We start from the raw sequence: 19400 nt of genomic DNA on the forward strand, positions 1-19400 counted from the left end.
GCTGCTGCTGCTAAGTCACTTCAGTCGTGTCCGACTCTGTGTATTGTGAGAATTGAATAAGGTAACACATGCAACAGGCCAGCTTAGTGCCCACTAACTCATAGGTGCACAAATCATTTCACTTCTTCCTAACCATGACCCCACGTATGCCCAGAGGTTACCCAGCCAGCTTTCTCAACACATGCCAAATGCATAACCTCTTGCACATGTTCACATCTAGTTTTTACATGTAATTTATTACATGTAATGCAATTCAACAAATACACCAAAATTTTATAGATTTCATAGAATATAAACCAAGTATTAGGGATATAACAGGATCAAGTCCTACTTGCTCCTTTCCCCCTTTCCAAAATTTATAATCTATAAGGAAGATTGGCAACTGTAATATGCAGTTACAATGGTAATGAGCATTCCTGTAAGGGAAATAGAAGCGCTGTCAGAACACACAGCTTTCACATAATAAATGCATTTATGAGACCTATGTCATTTATGTTGTGTCAAGATTCAGCAATCAAGTACAACCACAATAGAAACCCACACAGACAACACAGTGAAGCTGACTTTTATGTTCAAGGAAGTTCCAAAGTAGGCACATAACTGAAGACTACATAAGCAATCACCTTAAAAAAAAAAATTTCCTTAAATTACCTATCAAATACAGTATACATGGTTTTTATGCAAAATACAGTATACATGGTTTTTATGCAAAATCACGCATAGCTATGTGTATGCAAACATGCAATAGCATATAATAAAACAGAAAATTTATTGAAGAATAAATATGTAAAATATAAGTTTATAGGTTTTTTATTACATAGAAGAGAACAAAAGCTGAATTAGAAAAAGTTTGCAAAATCAATCTTCCTCATGTAAAAACTTTCTATAGAAATGCATGTTTATTTCTGATAAAGTCCTGAGAGGCCCAGGAAACAGCAGCAATGCAAAGCACATTCACATTCTTTTATCACTCCAACTTTTTCTCAAAAAATGGTAATAGACTTAGGAAATCATCCTTTGGTTCTTACAGGATCTAGTTAATCTAACAGAGTAATAGAAAGAAAACTGGCCCCCAAAACCATGCCAGCCTTGTATCCTTGAAGAAATCTCAAGGTTTTAAGAAAACTTAAAGGTCACTAGTCTAACCTCTCAGTCAATGTTTCAGTCCTTCCCAAGGGACCAAACAGCCTTTACTTAGATCACCCCAGTGGTTGGAAGCCATCCACTCCACCTAAGAACACCTCCAGCAAGAAGTGATTTAAACAGTTACTTCAAAAACTTAACACATCAAAATCATGTGTTGTGCATAAAAAAGAGTGAAATAATGCTATTTGCAACAACATGGATGGACATAGAGATTATCATACTAAGTGAAGTAAATCAGACAGAGAAAGACAAGTCCTGTGCCCAAATAAGGTACATGTCTAAGCCTAAAATCCATATTATATGTGGAATCTTAAAAAATGATACAAATGAACTTATTTTCAAAACAGAAATATACTGACAGACATAGAAAACAAATTTATGGTTACCAAGGAAGATAGCAAGGGGCAAGGAGTAGGGAGAAAAATTAGGAGTTTGGGATTAACATATATACGTGCTCAGTCATGTCCATGGACTGTAGCCCACAAGGATCCTCTGTCCATGGAATTTTCCAGGCAAGAATACTAGAGTGGGTTGCCATTTCCTACTCCAGGGAATCTTTCTGACTTAAGGATCGAACCCACATCTCCTATATCAACAGGTAGATTCTTTACCACTGAGCCACCTGGGAAGCCCTCAACATACACACACTGCTATATATAAACAACAAGGACCTATATGGCACAGGAACTATATGCAATACCTTGTATAACCTATAATGGAAAAAACCTGAAAAACAATATATGTATATGTATAACTGAATCACTTTGCTGTACAACTGAAACTAACACAACATTGTAAATTAACTATACTTCAATTTAAAAAAATAAAGGGAGAAAAGTAATGTGTTGCATCAGGATCCTCCTGGCATTGCTTCACTTTAAAAATATTATGAAGAATTTACCCTGTAATATCCTTAGGTGTATAAAAGATTCACACAAATTGAGTTTTTATTTTTTTATAAATTGAGTTTTTAAACCACTAAGCTCTCAAAAGATAAATAAGTAACAACATAGATAATCACAACATCTGTATTAAAAAGTTCAGTCTAGCTCACTTAATAGGCAAAACAAATCTCACATTGTACTCCATTAAATAACAAAGGTTATGAAAATGATAATATGTAACGTTAGCAAAGGAGCAATGAAGCATGCTTAGGAACTGGTGGTAGAATGTAGATTGCTAAACACTTTATGTATTTCAGTTTGGCAGTACTCATCTGTCAAAGAATAAAGACTAAGATCACCAGCAGTTCATCTGTCTGTCTGCTTGCTTTCAATCACAGTTGAGTCAAGCGAACACATACCAGTTTTGGTGTTAGCAGAGTACTTAGTTTCCTGAGGAGAAAAAAGCTGAGAAGGGGGAATATGGGGAGGTTTGTTTCTCTTTTTGTTTTTGAAGTGCTAGGGAGGAATGCCTGGTGGTTATTTTAACTAAGCACTGAAAACTAGTGTTCTGGGTAGGCACTTGGTTTTAACAAGTCCCATTATTCACCAGTGAGAAAAGTCTTTTGTCAGCTCTGGGGGTTGGGGGTAGGGAGAGTCCCTTAAAGTTCACAGTCCTTTATTAGTCTGAGCACATTAGAACCAGTTGGGATGAAAGACAATCTTTAGCTTTGATATTTCCTAGGCAAGTTCTGCTGCAAGTGACAATTTTTCATTCACTGATTTGACAGTGAGTATTAAGAACCAATTCCATGCTGGATGCTGACAATGCAGTGCTAAGGAAGACAGATAAAGTCCCTACATTCATGGAAACTGCTACTTAGCAATGTGATCTTGTCACGAAAATGTTTATGTTACTTGACCTAAAAATTCCACTTCAGGAAGCCCATGCTAAGGAGATAATAAATAAAGTGGTCAAATATTTATACACAAAGATATTCACTGAAGTATTGCTCGGCAAAAAAAAAAAGAAAAAATGGAAACAACCTAAACTTCCAACAATAGGGAAACTGTTGAAAAAAAATTCATAAAATCATAAAATTGACTACAAAAGGCTTAATAACATGGGAAAACATGCTACAACTTTAAACAAGGCAAACAATATAACATAGACTGTGGTCTCAATTATATTAAATAAATTTTTAAATATCTAGACAAAAATATACCTGAAATGCTAACATTACTGGTATATGAATGTTGGATTATAAAAAGATTTTTCTCTTTATATTTTCATTTGCTTTTATGAAAGCATGTGTTAATTTTATAATCTAGAGTTTGGCAAGCTCCCTGCCCCTTTCAAAAAAAAAAATGAAAAGAAATCATAACAACCCCCCCCCACCACCACCACCAGCGAAAAAACAGGCAAAACTGAAAAGTTCTTCACAAATGGCTTAGCTGTGTGTTTGTAGTGTAACCTAGGACTCGGTATCTAAAGACAGAATTTCCATGGGAATGAATCTCAATTTTGCTCCTACTGACTCTATAGAAACTATGCTCTCCATGGTTTACCCCAAGAGGAGCAAACAAGACCAATACACACTTTGGGAGGTAGACAGTGTCTCTCACTCTCCATCTCTGGTATTGTATGACCAAGGAAAAATACCCATGTCTCATTTCTGAGGACCATGGTAGTTAAGGAGACCCCTCCACATACATTCTCATCTTGAGCCTCACAGCAACGCAAAGACGTGAAAATAAACTCAGAGGTGTCAGCAGCCCTGTGCCGAGTCTCTCAATGGTGTAACCAGGGCGTCATGACCCAGATGCAGGCCTAGGGGCTCCAGGCCCTGCCACATCCATGGCAGACCTCCAAGACTCACTTGGTGGAGTTGAGGACTGGCCAGTTACTCCACAAACACTGGTTTTACTGTAAGCTCAGCTGTTTCTACTTAAATCTATCAAAAGACACCAGAGCTGTAGATAGTGAGATTTCACACCCACTAATACAAACTCTCCATCCTCCCCCACCCCTCCTTTTCCTACTTTCATTCGTCTTTCCATTGAACACAGGAGAATAGAAGATGTCGCAAAAACAGGCTGCGCCAACACAAACACTTATTATCCAAAGCTAAGTACTTCTATATATAAAAGTTACAGTAAATCGTTCTCCTGTCAACAGATAAAATACCTAAACACAAGCTCTGATTTCCTCATCTGTCAACAGGATTGACATGTGCTTGCCCTTCCTATCATTTCCATGTCACAGGGTTGTTTAGGGATCAACTGAGATGAAAACGTGCAAGAGAGCACGTGGACTAAGAGATGGCTCTTTCCTTAAGTAAAATGCAAACCCAGAGGCCTGGGCCCCGTGGAGTCCCCCAGGAGCAAGGAACGGCTAGCCCAAAGCGCCCCTGAGCCAGGGCAGACTAACGTGACCCTGGTTGCCCCTTCCTAGCAGAAATCCCCGGGTGCTATCGCCGGGGATCAAAGATCACAGCCCCGGAGCAGCCATCAAGTCATAAAGATGCTCAAACTCCGCAGCAAGCGGGCCAGCGGGGGATGAAGTCCTCCGCAGGCGGGCGGCGGCCCGGACTGTCAGGGCGCACGGCGCCTGCGCACGCAGCTGCCCCCGAATAAATAAATAACCGCGCCGGCGGGCGGCGGCCCCAGCTTGGCGCCCTGCCGGGCCCCGGCCGGCTCGCAGCTCACGTAGCGAGAGCGTGAGTCAGCGCGTTCGACCGCAGCCCAAACCCGGGTGGGTGCCCTCGACAGCGCCGGCCGCCTGCACGTACCGCCGCGGCGCTCCTGGCTGAGGGCTCCCCTTGTGGCCCGGCGGGAGGGGCGCCTGCGCTTGAAAGCCACGTGGGGTGAGCTTGCCTTTCCCCTACCGGATCCTCCGCGGGAACTCGACCTTGCCCTCGTCCCTGTGTGCCTTCCCACTTGGAGCCGCAGTTTGGCCCGACCTGGTGACTCCCCCCTCCCACCCTCTCCGAGAGGTCGGGAGGTAGATGGAGAAGGGGGCTTGGCTCCAGCTGCAGGGGTCGAGTCCAGGGCAGACTGGGGAGACTGAAGCCAATAAATGAAGGGAGGAAAGTCCCTTATCAATTTAATCTCACACGCAGCCGGGACTTCACTCGAGTTGGCCTGCATTTCCTCAGATCTGCACCTGTTTAGTTGCTACAACCGACTTTATAAGAGGAAGTTGCCTACGTGCCTGCCGGCTGAAGGACGGAATTAGAAGTACTGTCCCCTGAACGTATGAGCAGAGCAGAGCCTCCTGTTCCGCTGTGGACTTACACAGTTGCAGGAATGGGTCTCCTGAGGCCCAGCAAAAATTCCAAGTCCTCCTTTGCCCTTTGATACAACAACCTTTCCCGCATTGGGGCGAGTTTAAAAAGCTTTCCTCTTCGTGCACCTGAGATGTGAAGGAGACAGGAGAAGGATGCTTGTGAAGGGAAAGAGATGCGGAAAGGAAGAGGAAAAGTTAATTAGGAAAGGAGCGCTGAACAATGAGTAAAGTGATTCACGGAACATTACCGTGCCCCTAATGAAGGTCCGCTCAAAATCCCATGGACGGAGGAGCCTGGAAGGCTGCAGTCCATGGGGTCGCTGAGGGTTGGACACTACTGAGCGACTTCCCTTTCACTATTCACTTTAATGCATTGGAGAAGGAAAAGGCAACCCACTCCAGTGTTCTTGCCTGGAGAATCCCAGGGACGGGAGAGCCTGGTGGGCTGCCATGTATGGGGTCGCACAGAGTCGGACACGACTGAAGTGACTTAGCAGCAGCAGCAGCAACGAAGGTCCGCACGTCTGGGCACTGGCGATACTTCTTTTGTAAGCAGCTCTCATGGCCCCTGCGGTCAAGGGTTCACAGTTGAGAGAGGGACACCCACGAAGCAGAGTTAAACATAAGGGAGACTTTAATGCAATGTTCAGCACTGAGGCTCAGGATTCAAGCTGTTCAAGTCACCATGCCCGTTTTGCAGTTTACATGTGACCTTAACTAACCCACTGACTGCCCCCAACTCCCCTCATTTTCCTCGTTTGAAAAATAAGAATGATAAAAACACTACATTTTAGGACTTTTCAGAGAAATAAATACATGAATACAAGCAAAGTCCTTGAACAATGCCCTATATTCACTTGGCACTCAATAAATATTGTCAATAGAATGAATAAAGGAGACCCTGGCACAGCCAAGTTCAGCAAGGCAGGCTGTGTTCTGCACAGCTCTGGGAAGTCACATACACAGAGATGTAAATGGAACTTTCCAGAGCTGTGCAGCGTGGTATTCCTGAGGACAAGTATGTCTATTTTAAAATAATTCATAATAAAACATTGAAAATTCAAGTGCATGTATTCATAAATAAAATGTGGCCTATTCATAAAATAGAGTACTATTAAAGCCATGAAAAGGAATAAATTGCATCTATGTGTATCAAAATGAATGTATTCAAAATATATTGAATGAAGAACAGTAAGTTGCAAAATGATACCGACTATGCCATTTATAGAGAGAAAACATGCATGCAAAAAATTCTTTATATTTTATATATGTGTGTTTTTAATGCTGTGAGAATACACACAAACTTAAAAGTATCTCTAGATGGAGGAAGAGGAATTAGGATTTGAAATAATGGTCATTAGGAATTTAGCTTATTCCAGATTCTATTTGTTTCAAAGAACAATGCAGTTACATATCCTGTAGTTTTGCGTATTTTTAAGGTATGGATATGTAAAATAAAACCAGAAGCAAATATGTCAACACTGGCTAATTTGGGGTTGCAGAAATGCGAGTGATTATTCGTTTTTCATTTGTACTTTTCTGCATATTCAAATTAAAAATAATCGCAACCTTGTAGTGGAAATGTTATGTAAGGGGTGGGCCTGAAAGCTAGGCTAGCTTACCCAGAACCTTTGGTAACAACAGAGGACAGAGCTGGCTTCCCGAGCCCCCTCTGTTCTAACTGCACCCTATGGTAGAAGTGGGTGCCTCTGGCAAACCAGGGCTACCAGCAGTCTGGGCCAGGACTTCCCTGAGTATGGTGATGCTGGGGCCTACGCTTGGCAAATTCCTCTTTCAATCTTTAACATCCCTAAAATATGGCGTGCCAGTGCCTGCTGGGGAAACACCATATGACAGCGGAGTCCCAGAGAGAGGGTACCGGGCTCCACAAGCTGCCATCTATGATACTGAACATTTCAGTAAGCTATTGAATGTCACACAACAAGTGAATAGTACAGATGGCCATGGAAAGCATATCCAGCTCCCATCACTGAGGTCCTGCTCTCCCCAGCCTCTGCTGAGATCCCTTTTATGGATGTTGCCCTCTTTGGTAGCAGCTCAATGCAGTGGTGAAGATTCCAGGCTTTGCAATCACTCAGAGCTAGGCTCAAGTTGCCAAGGACTATGATTTGGGACAAGTTACTCAACTTCCCTGAGCCTCTGTTTCCCCTTTTATCAAGTGGGGATAACTGCCGGCTAGGAAGACAGGACAGGAGCCCTGGATCAAGGTAGCTAAGTGTGGAAGAAAGTATTCCACTCTTCCACTTCCATCAGGAAGAAAAGTCTTTTGATAACTGAGCCTGTTTGAAAGAGGAGATTATTTCTCATCCTGTAGCTCTCCTTTACCCTAATAAAGGGTTAAACAGCTGTGTAGAAAGGATGAAAGCCCTTGCCTTCACGTGACACTGAACTTGATATTGACATTCTGAGAGAGTTTTGGGCCTAGGAACAGTTGTTTAAAGAATGCCATCCCTCCACCCCTTAAAGAAGCAATTGTGTTTTTGTTTCTTGATAGCCAGAATGAGCCACTGAATGCCCTCATCTCCAAACAGGATGCTGTCACATGTAAAAAAAAAAAAATCACTGGGACACCAGTGACTTCTGAAGGAAGGAGATGGAACTTCTGATTTAAGTGAAACACACTAACACACTTTTTCCTCCTTTAGTTGCTTGTTCTCCTTGGCACCCATAAACCAAAGTGTCTAAGGCATTTTTAACTTAGTCGTGCTGAAAATCCACAATTTAAACCTGATTCCCAGCTGTTCCTTTAGAACGAGTTGCACGAGATGTTGTTCAGTCCAACCAGCTCTGGGGAGGGTAAACACTTACAGCTGGATGGTGGGACGTGCAGAACATCAGGGGAACATAACCAAGCAGAGGGAAGCATGTGCTGTGACTAATAAAGAACAACCTGGGGTGTGGCTGTCATGAGAGAAATCACCTCCCCACAGGCCCTGGCACCTAAGAAAGCTGGGGAAAACAATGTCTGACTCCCAGGCAGTGTTTACCCAGGCAAGGTGAACAGGGCTTCAGTCATCACATTCGTGCTTTTCCAAGCTGCCCTCCTGTGTTTGTTCAGGAAGGGGATGCTGCTGCAGGGAGTGGAAATGATCACCTTGGATAAGCCCCATGTCTATGAAGACAGCAGCTCAGCCCACAGCAAAACAGAAAAGCCCCCACCCTTGGCCCAGCCTGAGCAGAGATGCCCAAACATTTTTCCTGAGCCTCCCTGGCCCGACACTCCACCCTATTCGCTCACCAGGGTTTGGCTGGGTATGCAGGGAGGCTCCTGGCACAAGGCACCACCATCGGCTCCTCCCTCTCCTTTTCCTTCTACTCCAACCGTCCTCCCAAAATCTACATAAATGTCAAGTTCTGAAAACCCTTCCTGTGTAACATTCACAAATCCATCCTCCTTCTCCAGCTACCCTAGCTGAGGCTCCAGCTTGAGGTCAACATCAGCAGTGATAAATCATATTGATAACTATCTGCCTTTGATCTGATGTGATGAAAATGACAGTTAACCTCTGTGATCTTCTTCCTCAAAACCATAACCCCAGTCTACTTGTGAGGAAAACATCAGACAGATCCAAGTTGAGAGACGTTCTACAAAATACCCAACCAGCACTCCTTGAAACTGTCAAGGTCATCAAAACCAAGAGAAGTCTGAGAAACTGTCATGGCCAAAGGGAGCCTAAGGAGATGTGATGACTAATTGCAACGTGGTATCCTGGATAGGATCCTGGAACAGGAGAAAGGACATTATATAAACACTCATGAAATCTAAATAAATATGGTCTTTGGTTAATAACAGTGTATAAATATTGGCTTATTAATTTTGATGAATGTGCCATACAAATATAAGATGTTAATAATAGGGCAAACTGGGTGTGGTGGTATACATGCGAAATCTCTGTACTTTCTTTGCAGTCTTTCTGACACTTCTGCAACTACGCTGTCAATGATGAAATCAAATAATAAATTTAAAAATATCTTGAGGCAAATGACAATGAAACATAGAACCACACAAAATCAATGGGATACAGCGAAAGCAGTTCTTACAGAGAAGTTTATACCAATAGGGGCCTTCTTTAAGAAACAATCTCAAATAAACAGCCTAGCCCACCACCTAAAAGAATCAGAAAAAGAACAAACAAAACCTCAAGTCATTAGAAGGAAGGAGATAATAAATATCAGAGAGGAAATAAATAGTAATCAAAAACAATAGAAAAAAAAATCAATAAAACCCAGAGCTGGTTCTTGGAAAGGGTAAACAAAATTGACAAACCTCCAGCCAAGCTCACCAAGAAGAAAAGAGAAAAGACCCAAATAAACAATATAAGAAATGAAAGAGGAGAAATCACAACTGATACTGCAGAAATTAAAAAAAAAGAGAGAGAATCTTATGAACAACTACATGCCAACAAATTTCACAACCTAGCCTAGAAGAAACGGACAACTTTCTAGAAACATACAACCCACCGAAACTGAACCAAGAAGAAATAGGTAACTTGAACAGGCCAATCACTAGAAGTGAAATAGATTCTATAATAGTAATTTTAAAAAACTCCCTACAAACAAAAATCCAGGGCCAGGTGGTTTCACAGGTGAATTCTACCAACCACACAAAGAAAAACTTATACCAATCCTTCTCAAACTCTTCCAAAATGTTGAAGAAGAAAGAATACTCCCAAAGACACTCTATGAAGCTTCCATCATCCTAATACCAAAACCAAAGTCACTGCCAAGAAAAAAAAATTATAGGCCAATATCCTTGATCAATATAGATGCAAAAATTCTCAACAAAATATTAGCAAACTGAATTCAACAACACATAAAAAAAGATTATATACCACAACCAAAATGGATTCATCCCAGGGTCATAAGGATGGTTAAATATATACAAATAAAGGTAACATACCACATCAACAAAAGAAAAGGCAAAAACCACATGATCACCTCAGGAAATGCAGAAAAAGCATTTGATAAAGGTCAACATCCATTCATAATAACTTTTATCAAAGTGGATATGTGAAAGTGGTTCAGTTGTGTCCAACTCTTTGTGATTCCATGGACTATACCATCCATGCAATTCTCTAGGCCAGAATACTGGAGTAGGTAGCCTTTGCCTTCTCCAGGGGATCTTCCTGACCCAGGGATCAAACCCAGGTTTCCCGCATTGCACGTGGATTCTTGACTAGCTGAGCCACAAGGGAAGCCCCAAAGTGGGTATAGAGGGAACATATCTCAACATAATAGAAGCTATTTATGACAAACTCACAGCCAATATAATACTCAATGGTGAAAAATGAAAGCCTTCCTGCTAAAATCTGAGACATGATCAGGATGTCCACTCTCACTACTTCTCTTTAACATAGCAATGGAAGTCCTAGCCACAAAAATTAGACAAAGAAGAAGAGAAAGAAAAAATGCATTCAAATTGGTAAAAGGTATTCAAAGAGGTAAAATTTTCATTATTTGCAGTTGACATGATACCATAAATAGAAAACTCCAAAGACTTCCCACAAAAACTACTAGAACTGATAAATGAATTTAGCAAGGTAGCAGGAAACAAGATTAACATAAAATTGGTTGCATTTTTTATACAAACAGTTAAATACCAGGAAGGGAATGTAAATAAACAATCCCTTTATTGCAGCAAAAACAAAATAAAATATTTAGGAATAAACCTCTCCAAGGTGAAAGACTTACATGTTGAGAATTATAAAACACTAATAAAGGAAACTGAAGATGATTCAAAGAAATGGAAAGATATCCCATGCTCTTATACTGGAAGAACTAACACTGTTAAAATGGTCATACTAACTAGAACCTTCTTATACTATTGGTGGGAAATAAACACACACACACACACACACACACACACACACACGAATGTTACTCAGCCATGAAAAAGAATGAAATAGTGCCATTTGCAGCCATGTGGCTGAACCTAGAGGTTACTATATGAAGTAAAGTAAGTCAAAAAGAAAAAGACAAATACCATACGATATCATTTATATGTGGAATCTAAAATATGACACAAATGAAACTATCTACCGAACAGAAACAGACCCACAGACAAAGAGAACAGGCTTGTGGTTGCTATGGAGGAGAGGAGGGTGGGGAGGAAAGTACCAGAAATTTGGAATTAGCAGATGTAAACTAGTATATATATATAGGATGGATAAACAACAAGGTCCTACTGTTTAGTACAGGGAACTATATTCAATATCCATATCCCATTATGGAAAAGAATATGACAAAGAAAAAAATATATATATATACACACACACATAACTGAATCACTTTGCTGTACAGCAGAAATTAACACAACCCTATAAATCAACTGTATTCAGTAAGATGTTTAAAAATTAAAACAATGCCAAAAAAACAAGATTATTAAAAATTATAATGGGAATTTCCTGGCAGTCTCGTGGTTAGAACTCGGAGCTTTCACTGCCGTGACCTGGGTTTAATCCTTGGTTGGGGAACTATGATCCTGTAAGGCACGAGGCACAGTCAAAATGAAAAATAAAAAAATAAATAACTCTGTGTGTATAGGGCAAGGAGCTGGTTGTAGATGAGAGGAAGGATGTGAATAATCAGGAGTGTCCTTAGGGTAGCATATCCCCTCTTGGCCTGAAAAATCCTAATACCATTACCTCATCCACTCCTACCTCCCAACCACCAACAAAGGTGTCTCTTCAAATGTCTCTTAAAACAAGAGACATTTTCTTTCTTTTCTTGATTACATTTCAGAGAAGTAAAAAGAAACTAAGAACATACAGGTTACTCGCTATGTTAAAATTTAGTATATTGCCCTAGCATGGCAATGTAGTCCTAAATAATTGTAAATCCCATGTTTTAGGTCAAATTGTTCCAGAGCAGTGGTTCTGAAGCTTTGTTGTACTTCAAAATCACCTAGCAGGTTTGGTAAACAGATTTCTGAGTTCTTCCCTCATTAGGTCTGGAGCAGGGCCTGAGTATTTGCATTTCTAACTAGCTCCCAGATGATGTTAATGCCGCTGGCCAGCAGGAGTCTCATTTGAGAGTGACAGGTCTAGGACTCTCTTCCTTACCCACTCACTTTTTTTCCTTCCTATCCCTGTGCCTTTGCACATTTAGAGTTCCATCTGGAACGTAGTCAACATATTTCATACCAAACCTGCCAATACATTCTCAGCTTACAACAGTGAACAAAAGAAATAAGGTTCCAATCCTCGTGGGACTTACATTCCAGTAATTAGACAATAAATAAATAAATAAATATACAAGAGAATTGCAGATGATGGAAAGTGCTCTGAAGGAAATAAACAGGATGATACAACAATAACTAAGAGTAGGACATTTGAATGTCTTCCCATTTATTTGTGCCTTCTTCAATTTCTTTCATCAACATTTTATAGTTTCAATGTGCAGATCTTTCTCCTTGTTGGCTACACTTATTCCTAAGTATTTTATTTTTATTTTTTGATACTATTATAAGTAGGATTGCTTTTTTTTGGATAGCATATTGTTAGTGTATAAAAATGAAACTGATTTTTGTATGTTGATTTTGTACCCTGAAACTTTACTGAATTTGCTTATTATTTTATTAGTCTTTAGCGTGTTCTATATACAAGATTGTCATCTGCAAAGAGATAATTTTACTTTTTCCTATCTGATTTGGATGCCTTTTACTTCTTTTTCTTGTCTAACTGCTCTGACCAGGACTTCTAGTACCATGTTAAATAGAAGTGATGAGAGTGAGCATCCTTCTCTTCCTAATTTTAGAGGAAAAGCTTTCAGCATTTCACTGCTAAGTATGATGTTAGCTGTTGGCTTGTATATATGACAAGTCTATATGGCCTTTATTTTGTTCAGGTACACTTCTTTATACCTAATTTATTGAGATTTTTATCATGAAAAGATGTTGAATTTTATCAAATGCTTTGCCTGGCTCTACTGAGGTCATTATATGATTTTTTTCCTTCATTCTGTTACTGTGGTACATCACCATTTATTGATTTGCATATGTTGAACCACCCTTGCATCTCAGGGATAAATCCCACTTGATCATGGTGTATGACCCCTTTAATGTGCTACCAATTAGGTTTGCTAGTATTTTGTTAAGGATTTTTACATTTATGGTCATCAGGGATAGTTGTCTGTAGTTTTCTTCTCTTATAGCATCCTTGTTTGGCTTTGATACCAGGGTAACACTGTCCTTGTAAAATATCTGGGAATACTTGCTGCTGTTGCTATTAGTCACTCAGTTGTGTCTGACTCTTTTGCGACCTCATGGACTGTAGCCTGCTAGGCTCCTCTGCCTGTGGGATTTTCCAGGCAAGAATACTGGAGTGGGTTGCCATTTCCTTCTCCAGGGGATCTTCCTGACCCAGGGATCAAACCTGTGTCTCCTGCCTGGCAGGTGAATTCTTTATCACTGAGCCACCCTGGAAGCAGAAAAATTCCATTATTTCCTCTTGGAAATGTTCCCTCCTCTTCAGTTTTTTGGAAGAGTATGAGAAAGAGTGGTATTAATTCCTCTTTAAATGTTTCGCAGAATTCATGAGTAAAGCCATGTGATCTACAGTTTTTCTTTGTTGGGGAATTTTTGATTACTGATTCAATCTTTTTCATGTTATTGGTCTGTTCAGATTTTCTGTTTCTTCATGAGTCAGTCTTGATAGGTTATATGGTTTTAGGAATGTAAAACCATAGAAACCATCTTTTCTAAGTTGTCCAATTTTTTGGTATATAATTGTCCATTGCCAACAAAGATTCATCTAGTCAAAGCTATGGTTTTTCCAGTACTCATGTATGAATGTTAGAGTTGGACCATAAAGAAAGCTGAGTGCTGAAAAATTGATGCTTTTGAACTGTGGTGTTGGAGAAGACTCTTGAGTCCCTTGGACTGCAAGGAGATTCAACCAGTCAATCCTAAAGGAAATCAGTCCTGAATGTTCATTGGAAGGACTGATGCTGAAGCTCCAATACTTTGGTCACCTGATGTGAAGAACTGGCTCATTGGAAAAGACCCTGATGCTGGGAAAGATTGAGGGCAGGAGGAGAAGGGGATGGCAGAGGATGAGATGGCTGGATGGCATCACCAACTCGATGGACATAAGTTTGAGCAAGCTCTGGGAGTGGTGATGGACAGGGAAGCCTGGTACGCTGCAGTCCATGGGATCGCAAAGAGTCGGGCATGACCAAGTTACTGAACTGAACTGAATTGTTCACAGTAGTCTCTAATGATCCTTTGTATTTCTGTGGCATCAGTTGTAATAATTTGGGTCTTTTCTGATTTTGAGTCTTTTTTTTTTTATTTTTTAGTCTACCTAAAGTTTTGTCAATTTATTTTTTGAGAAAAACAGCTCCAGTTTTGCCAGTTTTTCTAGTCACTATTTCATTTATTTCTATTCTGATCTTTGTTATTTCTTAGCTTCTGTTAACTTTGGGCTTATTTTGTTCTTCTTCTCCCAGTTTCTTGAGGTATAAAGTTAGATTTTTTACTTAAGATCTTTCTTTTTTCTTAATGTAAGTTTTTATCACTATAAACTCACATCTTAGAATTTTGCTGCATCCCATAAGTTGTGGTATACTGTGTTTCCAATTTCCTTTGGTTCAAGATAGTTTAAAATTTTTTTCCTGTTGATTTCTCCTTTGACTCATTGGTTGTTTAATTTCCACACATTTTCCAGTGTTTCCTCTGTTACTGATTTCTAGTTTTATACTACTGTAGTTAGAAAAGTACTTGATATCTCACAGGTATTTCTCAAAGAGCTCTTATCACCTGAATCACTAACTTGGATTCTGCTTCTGCAAAAATGACCTAAGATAAATAAGCACAAGACCCATATCAGAATTATTAGGCCAATGTGTATTTTTGACTCAATTTCCAGACTCTAGATGAGTTGTTGACAGGCTCTGGGAAGAAGAGAAGAACCATGCTGACTTTAAGGAAATAGAGTAAAAAATGGAAAACAGACCTTCATCATTTTGCTTGAATTGTGGCCAGATCTATGACACATCATTTAGTTATGTGAGATAATAAACCTCCTTTTTTTAAGTCAATTCAAACTAAAATCTCTGTTACTCTCAAGGAAAATTGTCCTAACTGCAATATAGGAGGGTCATCAGAGAAGCTGACCTTGAAGTGACATTTAGATTGAAATTGAAAATATGAAGAGGAGCCATCCATTATATATCTGGGGAAAAAAACAAAAACACTAACTAATGTGAAAAGATAAATGTACTTCATTCATAGCAGCATTTCATAGTAGCCTTATTTACAATCACCAATATATGGAAGCAAAGTAAGTGTCTATCAACAGATGAATGGATTAAAAAGATGTGGTACATAATATACAATGGAATACTACTCAGTCATTAAAAAGGATGGAATTTTGCCATTTGCAATAACATGGATGGACTTGGAGGGTTTTAAGTAAAGTGCTATAAGTCAGACAGAGAAAGACAAATACAGTATGATATCACTTATATGTGGAATCCAAAAAATTACAGCAAACTAGTGGATATAACAAAAAAGAAATAGGCTCTCAGATATAGAGAACAAATTAGTAGTTAGCAGGGGGGAGAGGGACGTGGGGAAGCAAAATATAGGGTAGGGGATTAAGAGGTACAAATCATTATGTATAAAATAAATTATAAGGATATAGTATACAACAAAATATATATTTTATAATATACTGTATATTAAAATAATATATCTTATATTATAAAATGTAATCAATACTTTATAATAACTGTTTAAGAAGTTTAATCTTTAAAAATTGTGAATCACTCTATTGTACACCTATAACATATAATATTATGCATCAACTCTACTTTAATAAAAAACAAACTAGTTAACTACTTAATTTTTAGAAAAAAACAGCCACTGATGCAAAGAGGCAGGAAAAGGAAAGGAGAGAGAATAACTAGTACAGAGGCTGTGCAGCGAGGAAAAAGTTTACCTCCTGGAGTGACAGGGAAGAGGCCAGTTTAAGTGAGGTGGAAGGAGACAAAGTTGGGCCAGTGAACAGAGACATCATAAGCGTAGCTTATGCAAGCAAGGCGAACAGAACTCTACTCAGCAAAAACCCATATTCACAGAAACCTTGTCTTAGCAAAAGATTAATGAACAATTCAAATTTAGATAGCTTTAGGGAAATTTTTCCTTAAGGTATGTATCTATCAGTTTTTATGATTTTTCCATTGAAAAAATTTCAGTTAGGCAAATACCCATCACAGTTCACATCAGATCAGAGCATCCTATCATATGAATATACTATAATCTATTTAACCTTTTTGGCTTTTGCCAGCCTTTCATATTGTAATTAATAGTTCTGCAGTGAATGGCCTTGTACACCTTTTCACAGTTATTTAAGTAAAACCTGTAATTTTATAAACATAGACTTTCTGAATCACAGCAAATCCACATTTCCATTTTAAACGGATGTCGCCAAGCTGTTCCTGAAAGTATGTACCAATTTATACTCCATTTAGAGCAAGTCTTACTGGGCATTTTACCAATTAAAAAATACATTTTTCAACCACATAGGCAAAAACAAAGCTTTAGTTTGCACTTCTTTTACTATTGAACTATATTTTTTATTTGCCTATTGGCCATTTATAATTCTATTATGAATTCCTAATTAATGTCTCTCTTTAATTTGATGTAAGGAGTGAGGTAAGGATTCAGCTGAATTTATTTTCCAGAAGTCTTGACAGGTGACCCACTATAATTTATTGATTAATCAATATTTTCCTCACCAATTTGAAATGAGATTATTATCAAATATTAACTATTTTTATATGCTTGGAACTATTTCTACACCCACTATTCAAGTTCATTAATATCTATTCCTACATCAGTACCAAACTGTGTTAATTTCTGCAACAAAAATGTTTGCTTTATACCTGCCTTTTCTTGGCTATTCACATTGCCAAGTTTTAAGGGTTATTTATTTGTCTTATCCCCCTAGTGAACTTAAGTTCCTTTAGAGCAGGAACTGTTGCTTAAGCATTTTTATAGCCTCGACAACTTGGCTGAGTAAGTATTTATTTTTCTTAGTAGATTTCCATCCTGCTCCACCACCTCACAGTGCCTTGCTCAGAGTAATCATTCACTTTAATAATCACGTTTGTTAAGTTTTAAGTATTAAAGAAGGAAAGGCAAGATGTTCCAAGATAAGAGATGGAAATCAAAAGAGTAAATTCATGAGAGGCTGAAGCAGACAGCCCTCATGGTAAGAATGGAAGGCAAACAGGATGATAAGCAGTCCCAACAGGAATGACAGTCTGTTCAGGGCAATACCGAACTACTGGTGTCATTGAATCAGCCTTGGTGTTTGATTAAGTGCTCTGGTCAACAAATCTTGATGACCAAAGGACTGACGGCCTTTGTCATCCAACTCTGGAATGGCAGCATGGAGAATTGACCACCCATTTCCTCCTGCATTTCATGAGGAATGACTGTCACTATAAAGTACTGTGACTTGGCATACACATACCTAATCTTCTTGAGGAGCCCTCTCCCTTTCAGAGTAGACACCCGCATGTTGATGAATAGCCTATGGTAGGAAGCTGTATATTTATTCCAATGATTTGGCTGTAGACCAAGAAGTTGTGTTGGCATTGCTCTCAGAGCCTAGGGATAATCCACGTGTAAGAGGATTTGGGATGAAGATGCCAGCAGAGAGTTAAACTCCCAAAACTAACACAGAATCATCATTTTCCAGAATTTGCATCCATGTTAAATTGTTAAAATTTTGGCTTTTCAGTCATGTGGAGAGTCTGGTTTTCGAGGCCAGGGTGTGTTTGAATATGTATCACAAGTGCCCTTGGTGATTATTTATCAGTTTGGGAAACAGTAACATAATAGATTGGATTAGTCTGGGTAGAAATGGGTGCTCTAGGAGGCTTACAAAAAAGGGGAGTCCAATTAAGTTAATTAGAGTGTATCCTTCAAACTAAAACATAGCCAAAGAAAACCCAGCCTAATTATTTACACAGAAATCTATTTTTTTTAAAAAAGGCAACCTGTGTTGATAAAAGAGTATGTGTAGGACTCAAGTCTAAAAAAAAAAAAAAAATCAGAAAACATGTATTATTAAAATGAAAGAATGAATGACTATACAAACCAGCAAAAGCAAATTTTCAGCTCCCCTCTGATAAGAGAATTTCAGAAAAGTTCTAGCCATGGCACTTGCTAAAATTAGGTAGACAGCTGGCCAGGATGACACCCACCCAACCTGAATGCAGGAGTTTCAATATGGATTACTTCTGAACAGTTTTCTACTTTTAAGTCACATTATACAGAACTGATGGACACAAAGTTTGTGACCTTGGGCAAGCTACTTAACTCTGTGGGCCCAATTCCCGCCTATAAAATGAAGTTACACTCTTTCTGAGTCCAGGTAATCTGTAAGCACTCCTACAGGCCTTCAAGTCTTTGGTTGGTTCCAGGACGTGACCATCTCTCCTGTGATGCACACACAGGAGATGTGTCCCTGATGCTGACAGTGGCCTGGAATTTCATGGCCTCACTTTCTCCAGTCCTTCCCTAAGACAAGACCTGTGACTCAACCTTAGGATGTAGATAGAGAAGGCAAGCCACTTCAGAGAACATAGCCTCCTCTCCCCATTATTTCCTGCTCACTGAAGGAAGTCCTGAAAGTCTATAGATTAGATAAGAGCATTATGTCAGTTTCTAATTTTTCTGCTTTGATAATCAAACCATGGTAGAATGAAAAGAGAGAAAGAGGGAGGGAGGGAGAATGGAAAGGAGGAAGGAAGAAATCACCTGGGCATCCCCATAGCCAAATCAAAACTATCAGGTATCGTTCTCAGCTTTTGTATAGAGCTTGAGAATGACCAGCTTAACAGGAAAGCCCTGAGACTTCAAGACAACCTCAGACAAGAACTTGCCCTAAAGAATTCTAGTCTCCTACCCTGAAGCCCTCCGGCCTCTGGCTAAGAGGTCACTAGCTGACCCACTAACATTTGATCCTTACAGAAGGAAAGAGCAAGTCTCAAATCCCCAACTCATAGCCACAACCCCAAACTGTTCATGACTGCTTTGTTCCAAAAAGTAG

Source organism: Capra hircus, chromosome 21 (assembly GCF_001704415.2).
Source record: "Capra hircus breed San Clemente chromosome 21, ASM170441v1, whole genome shotgun sequence".
In the NCBI taxonomy this organism is placed as follows: domain Eukaryota; kingdom Metazoa; phylum Chordata; class Mammalia; order Artiodactyla; family Bovidae; genus Capra; species Capra hircus.